Source organism: Haplochromis burtoni, unplaced genomic scaffold (assembly GCF_018398535.1).
Source record: "Haplochromis burtoni strain Fernald_Lab_line unplaced genomic scaffold, NCSU_Asbu1 Contig_401, whole genome shotgun sequence".
NCBI lineage: Eukaryota > Metazoa > Chordata > Actinopteri > Cichliformes > Cichlidae > Haplochromis > Haplochromis burtoni.
This window is the reverse complement of record NW_024582762.1, coordinates 453,336-453,563: the sequence shown is the minus strand read 5'-3', so window position 1 is coordinate 453,563 and position 228 is coordinate 453,336.

Genomic DNA, 228 nt, shown 5'->3' with positions numbered 1-228 from the left:
TAGAAAATACAATTCAATATTTAAAATATTAAAAACTGTAATGCAAACCAGTCAAGTTAGCAACTGCATCAGGCTTGTTACTCTTCTTTATTCACCATGTAATAAGTCACACAATTATCAGCATCCTCACATAATTAATACAGGAAACTATTTGTCTTGGTGAGGAAATCTGGTCTCTTACTTTCAGTAGTGATCTATTGCACAACTTTTAGACACATTGGGGGGGGG